Source organism: Heterodontus francisci, chromosome 2 (assembly GCF_036365525.1).
Source record: "Heterodontus francisci isolate sHetFra1 chromosome 2, sHetFra1.hap1, whole genome shotgun sequence".
NCBI lineage: Eukaryota > Metazoa > Chordata > Chondrichthyes > Heterodontiformes > Heterodontidae > Heterodontus > Heterodontus francisci.
The window spans coordinates 28,021,093-28,033,478 of record NC_090372.1 but is presented as its reverse complement, the minus strand read 5'-3'; the positions used below and the strand labels follow the sequence as shown (position 1 = coordinate 28,033,478).

Sequence of the window (12,386 nt, the reverse complement as noted above, 5' to 3'; positions counted from 1 at the left end):
TACTGAGCAAGTGCCACTTGATAGCACAGTCGACAACCCCTTCCATCACTTTGCCTGATGATCGGGAGTAGACTGATAGGGTGGTAATTGGCCGGGTTGGATTTGTCTTGCTTTTTGTGCACAGGACATACCTGGGCAATTTTCCACATTGCTGGGTTGATGCCAGTGTTGTAGCTGTACTGGAAAAGCTTGGCTAGGGGGTGTGGCTAGTTCTGGAACACAAGTCTTCAGTACTATTGCTGGAATGTTGTCAGGGCCCATAGCCTTTGCAGTAACCAGTGCCTTCAGCTATTTCTTGATATCACGTGAAGTGAATCGAATTTGCTGAAGACTGGCGTCTGTGATGGTGGGGACCTCAGGAGGAGGCCCAGATGGATCATCAACTCTGATCACTGCGGAACACCACTAGTCACATCCCTCCATTCACAAAAACACCCATCCACTGCTACTCTCTGTCTTCTATGACCGAGCCAGTTTTGTATCCATCTTGCCAGCTCACCTCTGATCCCGTGTGACGTCACCTTTTGTACCAGTCTGCCATGCGGGACCTTGTCAAAGGCTTTACTGAAGTCCATATAGATAACATCCACTGCCCTTCCTTCATCAATCATCTCTGTCACTTCCTCAAGAAACTCAATCAAATTAGTAAGACACGACCTCCCCTTCACAAAACCATGCTGTCTCTCGCTAATAAGTTCATTTGTTTCCAAATGGGAGTAAATCCTGTCCCGAATAATCCTCTCTAATAGTTTCCTTACCACTGACATAAGGCTCACCGGCCTATAATTTCCTGGATTATCCTTGCCACCCTTCTTAAACAAAGGAACAACATTGGCTATTCTTCAGTCCTCTGGGACCTCACCTGTAGCCAATGAGGATGCAAAGATTTCTGTCAAGGCCCCAGCAATTTCCTCCCTTGTCTCCCTCAGTATTCTAGGGTAGATCCCATCAGGCCCTGGGGACTTATCTACCTTAATGCTTTGCAAGACACCCAACACCACCTCCTTTTTGAAAATGAGATGACTGAGACTATCTGTTCTCCCTTCCCTAGGCTCATCATCCACCAAGTCCTTCTCTTTGGTGAATACTGATGCAAAGTACTCATTTAGCACCTCGCCCATTTCCTCTGGCTCCACACATAGATTCCCATCTCTGTCCCTAAGTGGGCCAACCCTTTCCCTGGTTACCCTCTTGCTCTTTAGATACGTATAAAAAGTCTTGGGATTTTCCTTAATCCTGTTTGCCAATGACTTTTCATGACTCCTTTTAGCCCTCCTAACTCCTTGCTTAAGTTCCTTCATACGTTCTTTATATTCCTCAAGTGCTTCGTCTGTTCCCAGCTTTCCAGCCCTTACAAATGCTTCCTTTTTCTTTTTGACTAGGCTCACAATATCCCGCGTTATCCAAGCTTCCCGAAACTTGCCAAACTTGTCTTTCTTCCTCACAGGAACATGCTGGTCCTGGATTCTAATCAGCTGACATTTGAAAGACTCCCACATGTCAGATGAAGTTGAAAACAAAGAGCTGGAAACCCACAAGGGCAGTCAGCATCTCTGGGGGAAGTAAATCTGAGCAATGGGCAACTTTCTGGATGACAGCCAAATGTGTGAACGCTTCAGCTGTTTACCTGCCCCCTTCCTGAACCCATTTTGACTGATATGAGATGTCTGATAATGGATATTACTGCACAAATTACAGCTTTCATTCACAGAATACACAGGAGGTACAATCAATACCATAATAAGATAGGCACATAGACAGGGCACTGTTGATTGGTAATAATGAGGCTAATTATCCATTACACTGTTCATCCAGAGAAGGTCACTTTGAAATGTGCGTAGAGAGCCTGAACATCACTTTGCTTTAAAGGAACAATCTGCATCATTAGTATAATAATAATGGATTTAAAAACAAACTCATGATTCTTCCTGCTAGGATTGGAAACTTGTGCCACACCTGAATGTTCTGCTGAAATTGTTCTTCAATGAAATGGTTTCCCTCTCCCATTCTTTAGGTTTATATGAGTAAAAGGCCTTTCAGCAAACACACAATTGTAAAAGAAATCAATGACAGTCCATCAAATCTTTTCATTAGAAATTCCAGAATTCTCCACTGATAACCTAGATTTAAAAAGAGGATCCGAATTTTAAAATCAAAGCATTGCTTAACCAGGAGCCAATGTAGGTTAGTGAGCACAGGGGTGATGGGTGAACAGGACTTGGAGTAAGACAGGACACGGCAGCAGAGTTTAGGATGATCTCAAGTTTACAGAGGGCTGATTGTGGGAGGCTGGCCTGGAATGCATTGGACTAGTCAAGTCTAGAGGTAACAAAGGCATGGATGAGGGATTCAGCAGTAGATGAGCAGAGGCAGGGAAGACTCAGGCGATGTTAGAGGTGGAAATAGGCAGTCGTAGTGATGGTGCAGGTATGTTGCCAGAAGCTCATCTCGGGGTCAAATATGACACAAAGGTTGTGAACAGTCTGTTTCAGCCTTAGACAATTGCCAGGGAGAAGGATGGAATTGGTGGCTAAGGAATGGAGTTGAAGGAAATTTATGCTCACCAAGTACTGGATGTCTGACAAGCAGTCTGACAATTTAGAAACAGTGGAGGGGTCAAGAGAGGTGGTGGTGAGGTAGACCTGGGAAACTGATGCTTTAAGTATCAATAAAGTTTTTATAAGTTTTATTTGAGTATTGGAAAAAAATAAATATGATCCTCAACCCTGACTACTGTCTGATCCCTACCACCAGGGTAGCCATGGTTTAACAAGTAGCACGCTCACCTTTGAAGACTGTTATGTTCAAGCCCCACTCCAGAGACTTGAGTACAAAAATCTAGGCTGACATTCCATGGCAGAGGGAGTGCTGGACTGTCAGAGGTGCCGCCTTTCCAATGAGACATTAAAGCGAGGCATTATCTGTCATCTCAATTAGACACATTAGATCCCGTGGCACAATTTCAAAGAAAAGCAGAGGAGTTCTCCCCAGTATCATGGCCAATATTATCCCTCAAACAATATCACTAAATATGCAGATTATCTGGCCAGTATCACATTGGTGTTTTTGGAAGCTAGTTGAGCACAAATTGGCTGCCATGTTTCCTACATTACAACAGTGAGTACACTTCAAAAGTACTTCATTTGCTGTCAAGCACTTTGGGACATCTTGAGGTTGTATAAATGCAAGTTCTTTCTTTCTTTTACCACTTATCACAGATGCCAGTCTTCAACCAATTTGATTCACTCCAAGTGACATCAAGAAACAGCTGAGAGCACTGGATACAGCCAAGTCTATGGGCCCCAACAACATCGCGCTGTAGTATTGAAGACTTGGGCTTCAGAACTAGCCGTGCCTCTAGCCAAGCTGCTCCCATAAACAGCAATGAGATGTATAACTAGTGAATCTGTCTCAATGATATTGGTTGAGGGATAAAATGTTGGCTAGATCACGAGGAGAACTCTGCTTTTCCTCTTCGAACAGTGTCTTAGGAGCTTTTATATCCACATGGGAGGGCCTCAGTTTAATATCTCGTCTGAATGCACTGGAGTGTTAATCTACGTTAGATGCTGAAGGCCTGGAGTTGGGCTTGAAGGCCACTTTTCCTAGTTTTCTGCAAAAGAGAAAAATTGGATTTTATGTGTTAGGATTTGAGGAATCCTAAATTCTTCTCCAAAGTAACTTCTGAATTCCATGTTTCTTGAAGACATTATTGTCCACTTCCTCAGTTTTTATGAGCAAAGCCGTGTGAAGGTTTGTGTGGAACTCTCCCCTTCAAAAGTTGCGCATGACCTCACATGTGATTATGTTGTTGTATTATTCAATGATCTGATGGTGGAATAAATGGAATAAAAATCAAGCAGTGCAACTGTTCAGAAAATAGCCTCATGATTTGACCCTCTTGAATACCCCCACCGTTCTGATTATGGGAAGAAAATAGATGAAGATCTGGGCTAAAAATGTTAAATGACACTTCCAAGCTCCGCGTTACTATTACAGAATCAGCGGAGAGGCACAGCCAAGTAAAATGGGCAGCCACACTTAGACCAGGAATGCTCTGGCAGCCAGGGTTGATAGATTCCTATTAGTCATAACAGTGTTCAAAACAGTAATGAAGTATGGATGGAGACTGTGAAGAAAAATGATGCGATTGTTTTTTTTCTCCTGACACGTTCATCTATCCAGGATTTTTCTGGGCTGGAAAATGAAAGTATGAATCTACTTTCTTGAAAACAAAATGAAGTGTGTGCATATTAAAATGGTTGTCAGGCTTGTGAATTTGTAATGTTGTTGCACTGTTTTTAATCACTGTAAATGCTCTGGAGTGCAGCTCAATATTATACTTGTAGTGGCTGTAAAATGCATCACCTAACATGAAATAGAGAAGTACAGCGTTAGTTACGGTTTCATAATTCTTGTGTGACATGGGTCCTTCTGGAGCTGGGATTAGTTTACATCTCAGGAGTGACAACACTTATGTTGATTACAGCCCTTGATTTATGCTGTTATCGTTTTGATAAAGTGTCGCCCAGCCACAGGACTCTGTAAGAAAAAGAGAAACTAAAGCTTTCATCCATAATTCAACCTTAATAGAATTGCTTCAATAAACTACAGAGGACAAATATTTTCTGCAGCGATGTACAATCCACATATAGGGTTAGAAATTGGTCCCTGCTTTGTCTGATTTCTAGCTGGTAAGCGGGTTGGGGGATAGGGTGCAAGAAGAACCCATTTCAGGTGCAGAGTTCCACACCCGAATTGGGCCTAAATTACAGGTGGGGCCATATTGGTAAAGGCAACTTTAAGGATGCCACCTAAAGCAGAGGTCAGGTCTCGTACTTATGTAAATGAGGACCTGTTTTAGACCCCCTCATGCAGAAATTGGTTTGGGATCAGCTGCTAGCATCAAAATGTCAATTTCAAAAGGCATTACTGTGTACTCAGGAGGAGTAGAAACACAGTATCCTCGATCCCCTTTCGTTGCTGCTCCACCACTGACCTCCCCCTTCCCGGGACTTACCTTGGGCTGCGCTAGAGACATAAACGCAAAATCTAGGCTGACAGACACAGTGCAGTACTGATGGAACTCTGCACCGTCAGAGGTGTTGTCTTTCAGATGAGACATGAAACTGATGCCCTGTCTGCCCTCAGGTGGTTGTAAAAGATTGCATGGTACTACTTCAAAGAGTTCTCCCTAGTGTCCTGGCCAATATTTATCCCTCAAACAACATCACTTTCAAAAAAAATGCTCGGTTATCTGGCCACTGCTGTTTGTGAGAGCTGGCTGTGCTCGAATTGGCTGCCACGTTGCTCACATTACAACAATGCTTGCATTTCAGAAGTATTCATTGATAAAAAGCTTTGGGGTATCCTGAGGTTGTAAAAGACATTGTATAAATGCATGTCTTTCTTTCCTTGTGGTATTGGCAAATGGTTGGCATCATTTTAAGATATAGTTGGCTGCTTATATGTTGGACTTAAATGTTGGGGAGGATTATAAAGGCTGAATGAAATATTTATCTTCTGGTGATTATTTGTAATTTAGTCCTTTTGAGTAATTGTTTTTTGTGATTTTTCGGACTTACAGGCTTGTTGCCTCCAGTTTAGCTGCTGACCTACTAAATAGCTGCAATGAGCTGATGTCTGTCACCTTACATTGCCTTCTCTTGAATGGGACTATTTATAGAACATAAAGAACCAGTCGCAGGCCCAGCAGGTTTTATGTGGGTTATGTTGTGTCTCCTTCACATTAGTTTAGCAACTAACGTGGGTGAATGCAGGAACCCACAAAGGATCTGTGTTATAGAATCATAAGTCATAGACTCATAATGTCACAGAAGGAGGCCATTCGGCCCATCAAATCCATGCCAGCCATGTTAATGGGACTTTGTTTTTTCTAAATGAATTGTCTCTTTCCCTGAAAAAAGCTAATTAACGAGGAGTTTCTTAGGATGAGTGCTTACTATTCCTAGTACTTAACATTGCTAAATAGTGTGTTGAAAGTTACGTGTCTGTGTGAACGTTTTCAAGGCATACCTGCACTGTTCAACAGTGTATTAAAGAACATAGGAACAGGAGTAGCCTATTCAGCCCATCAAACCTGTTCCGCCAATCAATTATATCATGGCTGATCTGTATGTTAACCCCATTTACCTGCCTTTGTTTTGTAATCCTTCTTACCTTTACCCAACAAAAATCTATCAATCTCAGCCTTGAAATTTATAATTGTCCTAGCCTCAACTGTTTCTCAACAGTTTTTTGTGGGAGAGTGTCCCAGATTTCCACCACCCTCAGTATAAAGAAATGATTTCTGACATTACCCCAAATGTCTTGGCTCTAATTATAAGGTTATGCGCCCTTGTATTGGACTCCCCCACCAGAGGAAATAGTTTCTCTCTTGCTACCTTATCAAATCCTCTAATCATCTTAATCACATCAATTACATTACCTCTTAATCTCCTATACTCAAGGGAATACAAGCCTAGTTTGTGTAACCTGTCATAACTTAACCCTTCTAGCCCTGGTATGATTCCAGTGAAAGTGGCAAACCCAGTTCAAATAGTAAATTAAAAATGAAATAAAATGTATACAAAGAAAAGCCCATTCAGCTTATCAAGTGTGTTTAGTTGACAGAGTCCATACAGTTTCCTCTGTTTTAGATTTTCCCTAATCCATGATTTCTTCCGACACCATACCCTCACAGAGGAATTTACTGAAATGTCAAGTTATCAATCTAACAGCTCACTCAATGGCAGCATAAATCGGACAATCCAACACAGAGGTCAGCACATCCAATTCACGGGTCTAACAATTTTCCAATAGTTAAATTAATATGATAAAATACTTTTATTTTGCCATAATGAAATACTTATAACCATAATTAAAATGAATAACAAGTGTCAGTTTGGCTCAGTTGATAGGATTCAGGACTTAAACATGTAATCTGTGCTGGCATTCCAGTGCAGTACTGAGGGAGTGCTACACTGTTGGAGGTGCTGTCTTTTGGGTGAGATGTTAAATTGAGACCAAAGGCTGGATTTTACAGCCCCACCTGTTCCCCCCCCCCCACCGACGTCAGGGGTCGTGGCGGGGGTGGGGGGGGTGTGGGGTGGAAAATGCATCCGGGCCTCGACGCCAGTAAGGCCCAGCCCGATATTGCTGGTGGCAGTGAGGCCTCATGGTGGCACCCACCCACCCCCCCCCCACTCGCCCCCCCGCCACTCGGCATAGGGAAATTTATTTAAATCAATGAATTAAGTACTTACCCGCTCCCACCATCCATTCCGGTGCCATAATAATGCCGGTGGCCGTCACTCCCGCACCTTTGGATACCCATCCAGGGATTTGATGCGGGACACAGGTGGGGAGGAGGGAGCAGGAAAGTATCACAATGCGGGAAGGGGGGGAGCGGAGTCAAACTCCTTCGATTGGTGTAAGGGATGGTGGGAAGGGGTAAAGTGCATAGTTTACAAACTGGTGGGGGTGGTGGAAGGTCAAGTGCACAAGGTAAGTATTTTGTTGGGGGGAGAGCGCAAGGGATGAATTATATGGTTAAGAGGAGCGGTGGGAGAGGAGCTAGAAATATTTCATTTTGTTGAATCCATTTTATTTAACTATATCTTTAAATATTTAAATGAAATGGAAGGGCTTGAAGCCCTTTAGAAGTGGCATCAGCGCCTGTGCAATGGCGCCTGATGTCATTGCCGGGGATGGACTGCCCACCCTCTCCGTGTCATTGGGGCGGAGGGGGGGTGCGGTCTGCCCCAGCCATTTAAATGAGACGCCGCACTATATATTGCGGCGAATCCGCAATATGTGATCCACGCGGGCAGCCCACCATTTTTGAAAAAGCAGCGAGCTTATAAAATCCAGCCCCAAATCTGCCTGTTGATGTGGATGTAAAAGATCCCATGGCATTATTCAAAGAAGAACAGTGAATTCTCCCTATGTCCTGGCTAACATTCGTCCCGCAGTCAATACCACTGAAAATCAGAAATAAATGGTCATTCATCTCATTGCTTTTTGTGAGACCTTGCTGTGTGCAAAATGGCTGCTGAGTTAGCCCATGATACAACAGTCTCTACACCTAAAAAGTAATTTATTGTGAGACGTCCTGGGACATTCTGGAGATAGGATGAACAACTAAATATTGTTTGATTTCCTTGTTCATTCACAGCTCAGTTTAGTTTATCCGACCACAGCCTTATCATATTGGTCTGAGTGCTCATGTGGAAAATAGGATACAGCTGGACTCACAATTCTGCTAAAAATAGACATCATATCTTAGTGAAGTCTTAACAGCTTCTGTTATCAATTATATTTCATTTCATCATTTTGATTTCCTCTTCTCAGTACATTTTCACCAAAGTCCACCTTCTAATTTGTCACCGAGCTTATGTAATATCCCACGCTCCACCTCAGTTCACAACCACCCATGTGATATCCCATACTCTACAATCCCCCTTTTGCATTCTGCGACTCTCCCAATTTTACTGCTCTGACAAAGTGATTCAAAACAGCACTTAATCTGGCAATTTGGAGCAGTTGCTGCTTTAGAGACCTAACAGGATTGTTGTGGACAGGGATCAAAGGATTCAAAACAGGTCCCTTAACCCATAATGCATCCCTCCAGACACATTGGCCATCCTCATCCCGCTCAGCAGTTTCACGCAGTCTGTGCTCAGCTGGCACAAGGCATGGGGAAGCAGAATGATGAACAAAGCTGCTCATGCAGCCCAGACACAGTTGAGCAGTTGGCTGGCACAGTGGATGATGTGAATAGAGTATCTTAATAATTGTTTACAAATTCCACTTAGGCACATTGTCACAGAATCATTTTCGTGTAATGAATAGCTTTCCACTGAGAAAGCACTGTCACGGTGCTCAAAAGAATGTTGGTAGAATGTAACATCTGTTTGAACAGACAGCCATTAACATTTGGTGGAGAATTAATTGGTTTACTCACTGAATCTAGGGGACAACACTTCAGAGAGTTTCATATATGGGTAGGCCCTGCTGGTTGCAGTGTTGTTACAGGACAGCAAATCTAGTTTTAATCAAGTAATATCTTTCAACAAAAACATTTGGTGCTTGGTATTCTCATCTTTTCCTTGCGAAGGGAAGGACTAGGACATACCATTGTTTTTTTTTCATTCATGGGATGTAAGTGTTGCTGGCAAGGTCAACCTTTGTTGCTAACCCCTAATTGCCCTTGAGAAGGTGGTGGTGAGCCGTCTTCTTGAATCGTTAAAGTCCATGTGGTGTAGGTACACCCACAGTGCTGTTAGGAAAGGAGTTCCAGGTTTTTGATCCAATGACAGTGAAGATCAGGTGATATAATTCCAAATCAGAATGGTGTGTGACTTGGAGGGGAACTTGCTGTTGGTGCTATTCCCATGTGTCTGCTGCCCTTGTTCATCTAGGCAGTAACGGTCACAGATTTGGAACGTGCTGTCGAAGGAGGCTTGGCAAGTTTCTGCAGCGCCTGTTGTAAATGGTACACACTGCTGCCACTGTCTGCCAGTGGTGGAGGGATTGAAGGCTTAACATGGTGGATGGAATGCCGATCAAGTGGGTTGCTTTGTCCTGGATGGTGTTGAGCTTCCTGTGCGTTTTTGGAGCTGCATTCATCCAGATAAGTGGAGGGTATTCCATCACACTCCTGACTTATGTCTTGCAGATGGTGGACACGCTTGGGGAGTCAGGAGGTGAGTTACTCCCTGCAGAATTCCCAACCTCTAACCTGCTCTTGTAGTCACTGTATTTATATGGCTGCTCTACTTAAGTTTCTGGTCAATGGTGACCCCTGAAATGTTGACAGTGGAGGTTTCAGCAATGGTATTGCCCTTGAACATTAATGGGAGTTGGTTAGATTCTCTCTTGTTGGAGATGGTCATTGCCTGGCACTTGTGTGGTACTTGCCACTTACCAGCCCAAGCCTGAATGTTGCCCAGAAATTGTTGCATGTGGGCATGGTCCCCTTCACAAAAACACAAGAAATAGGAGCAGGAGTAGACCATATGGCCCATCGAGCCTGCTCCACCATCCAATACGATCATGGTTGATCTTCAGCTTCAACCCCACTTTCCTGCCCGCTCGCCATAATCCTTGATTCCCTGAAAGACCAAAAATCTATCAGTATCTGAGGATTTGTGAATGGTAATGAACACTGTACAATCATCAGTGAACATCCCGACTTCTGACCTTATGATGGAGGGAAGGTCATTAATGAAGCAGCTGAAGATGTTTGGTCCTTTGACACTACTGTGAGGAACTCCTGCAGAAATGTCCTGGGGCTGAGATAATTGGTCTCCAACAAATACTTCCAATTTTGCTAGGGCTCCTTGATTCCACACTCAGTCAAATGCTGCCTTGATGTCAAGGGCAGTCACTCTCACCTCGCCTCTGGAATTCTGCTCTTTTGTCCATGTTTGGACCAAGGCTGGAATGAGGTCCGGAGCTAAGTGCCTCTGGCGGACCCAAACTGAGCATCAGTGAGCAGGTTATTGCTGAATAAGTGCTTGTTAGTATCACTGTCAATAACACCTGACATCACTTTGCTGATGATTGAGAGTAGACTGATGTGGTGGTAATTGGCCAGATTGGATTTGACCTGCTTTTTGTTGATGGGACATACCTAGGCAATTTTCCATAATATTGGGTAGATGCCAGTGTTGTAGCTGTACTGGAACAGCTTAGCTAGGGGCACTGCAAGTTCTGGATCACAAGTCTTCAGTACGACAGCTAGGATGTTGTCAGAGCCCATAGCCTTTATTGTGTCCAGTGCTTTCAGCCGTTTCTTGATATCAAGTGGAGTGAACTGAATTGTGGTGGGTGCATGACAGTTCTCACTGCCATATGCATCAGTAGATCTGAGATACTTAAAAGCAGCAGGTATGTACAGACAATAGGAAAAGACCCTCTGGTTCGTCCAGCTTGACCAGCACAACTGTGCTGTCTTGTGCATCACAATATACACACTCCCACCCCACCTGAAGCCATGTCATCTCCTGGGAGATGAAAATAAAACAGATAAAAACCCCAGGCCAATTAGGGGGAAAGAAATCTGGGAAGTTCCTTTCTGGCCTGATTGAAGCTAGTGCAGGAGGTCACTCAAGCCTTGATTAATGTTATATGGTACCTGCCCCTTTTATAACGCAATCCTACTTCAGTAATTCTTGTTGCAAAAACTGATTCCCTTCAGTGCAAAATGAAAGGTTGAATTTTGGGTTGAAAGGATAGACTCATTTGGAAGACAAGTCAATGGGCCGAATTTTACAGACCCCCCGACATCGGGGGTTGTGCCGGGGATGGGGGGGCGGGGGAAGTGCGGAAAATGCCTACAGGAGAGGCCCCCCATGGACCCTGACGCCGTGAAGGACCGGCCCGATATTGCCAGCGGCAGCAAGGTCTCGTGGCCACACCCCCAGCTGCTCGGTGATGGGACCACTATTAACATATTGAAATAAATGTAAATTATTGAATTGATTACCTTTACGTTCCCACCGTCTGTCCCAGTGTGATTTCTGGTGGCCAGCGCTCCCGCACCTTCGGATCCCCATCCAGGGAATCAAGGTGTAACACTGGTAAGGAGCGGTGAACAGGTAAGTTTCTCAGTGCGGGGGCGGGGAGGAGCGGGGTCAAACTAACATCATTGGTGTAGGGGATTGTGGGAAAGGTTATAGTGTAAAGTTTATGTACTTGTGGGAGGTGGGGGGAAGATCAGGTGGACAAGGTAAGTGTTTTTGGGGAGGAGTGGGCAAGTAATTAATTCTACGGTTATTGGAGGGGGTGGGAGAGGGGAAAATTAAATGTATTTAAAATTTTTTATTACCTCTTTAAATATTTAAATTGAAAAGTAGTGCTCGAAGCCCTTTAAAATTGGCATCAGCGCCTGCATAAAGGCAGCTGATGGCATTGCCGGGGACGGACAGCCCGCCTGCTGGGGTGGGTGGTTCGTCCCAGCTATTTAAATGAGCCGCCGTGCTTAATATTGTGGTGGCTCTGTGATCTGCAACCCACCCATTGTTTTCGCCGGCTGCCAATTTCGGTGGTGGGACCATAAATTTCAGCCCATTGTGTTTCTTTAAGGGAGATTTTAACTGGACAACAACTGCTGTATTATCTGCAAATGCTGAGTTCCGGTGAGAATGACAGAAAGAACTAGCCCCCAGGATGTTTTTGCTCTGAACTATTTGAGATTCCTTTGAAAGTACAAAAGGATGTTCTATGCCATAGCTGTTTACGCTTTTTAATAGCTTCCTGGGGATTTGAGACTGTGTCACTTCTGAGGCAGTTCATAGGTTAGTAATAACAACACTGTGAAAAGGAGCCTTTGTGCAAAACTCCTAGTCAACAGTCAGTTGCGAATATTTTAATAACCTCAA

The 12,386-nt window shown here is 43.9% G+C and overlaps 1 protein-coding gene across 3 annotated transcripts in view; it reads left to right on the top strand.

Moving 5' to 3' along the window:
* Positions 1-12,386, top strand: part of LOC137383425 (catenin delta-2-like) — a 552,588-nt gene that overhangs the window by 422,927 nt on the left and 117,275 nt on the right. The gene's annotated exons all lie outside the window — the stretch shown is intronic.